Source organism: Brassica oleracea, chromosome C6 (genome assembly GCF_000695525.1).
Source record: "Brassica oleracea var. oleracea cultivar TO1000 chromosome C6, BOL, whole genome shotgun sequence".
NCBI lineage: Eukaryota > Viridiplantae > Streptophyta > Magnoliopsida > Brassicales > Brassicaceae > Brassica > Brassica oleracea.
In genome coordinates this window covers 8,077,831-8,079,320 of record NC_027753.1, presented here as the reverse complement: position 1 = coordinate 8,079,320, position 1,490 = coordinate 8,077,831, and positions in this window count along the sequence as shown.

The window sequence follows — 1,490 nt, the reverse complement described above, 5'->3', positions numbered from 1 at the left end:
CAAACGCATTGTGTCATGGAATTTCTTGTTGTGTCGCCGGCCGAGAATTACATCACGCATCCTTTCTTGTTATGACCTATTGATGGTTTTGAAAATCTGGGACGTAGGGGATGACTTGTGATCATGAATTCTTTTGTTTCGCTCAGATCAGATGTTGTAAATTTTTGCTTGCCAAACGTTTGAGGGTGATAAGCGAGACAGGAACTTTGATGGAAAGCCAAGCTATAAGATCTGTCCAAAAATGAAAGGAGTGACGGTGGCACCCCGCACCCGAGCCTGTGCAAAACCAGAGATCAAATTTGTTCACTCCAAGGACAGGAGGAAGAAATGATCTGTCCTTGTCATGGGAATAGCAGAGGTTGAAATATCCAGACCCCAAGAGGCTAGCCTAACTATGGTTGGAAGCCATTTGATGTGCAACCCACATAGTGAAAGCATCCACTACAAGAAAACGTGGGAGTAACGACTACGATTTACGACTACAAATGTGTAGTCGTAAATTACCTTCGACTTTATGACTAATTACGATTACCTGAATGTTCGTCGTAACTTGGACGTAATTTTGCTACTAATAGTTCTCGTCGTAAATTGGTCGTAAATTAACTTCTCGTTTACGACTATACTTTCATCTAGTCGTAAAGTAGTCGTAAATATACGACTAAGAAACATCGACGTTGTACCATCTGATTAACGATCAATTTACGAGGAATGCGGTTGCACATTGGTGGCTACGTTATTATCAAACGTAAATTCGTTGTAAACCTACCAAAATCGAAATTTCACTACAAATATGATCTTCTCCCTCATTCTTAAGTTGCACAAAAAAAAATGAGAAAGAGTAAAAAAAAAAGGTCTAGAAATATCTATAAGCTTCGGAGTTGGATGTATGCTCATAAAGATTCAAGCGGAAGAATAACAGAAGAATTTCTCAACGGAGCAGAGATGTTCATGTACCAGGCCGGGCAGGCGTCTCTCACACTAGAAACGGGTAAAATGTTTTGTCCCTGTCGTAAATGCAACAATACCAAGTTTGCTGCTAGTGAAACGGTTTGGAAACATATAGTAAATAGATTATTTACTCCACATTACTATATCTGGTTTAACCACGGAGAAGCTGATAATAGGAATGAAGCTAGTAGTAGTAATCAGGTTGAAAATGTTTGTAACAGAGAGGAACCACATTTACCTTCTGAAGTTTTAACCTTCAAGAGGATCATATGGTAGATCATGATAGGATGCATGATATGGTTACATATGCATTTCGTGAAACAAGATCAGTAATGGAGGAGGTAGAAAATGTAGAAGGGCCTAATTTGGATGCAAAAAGATTTTATGAGATGCTAGCAGCAGCTAATGAGCCAATTTATGAAGGTTGTAGAGAAGGTCTTTCTAAATTATCATTGGCAGCTATAATGATGAATATTAAAACTGATCATAACTTACCTGAAGTTTGTATGGATGCATGGGCTGAGTTGTTTAAAGAGTATTTG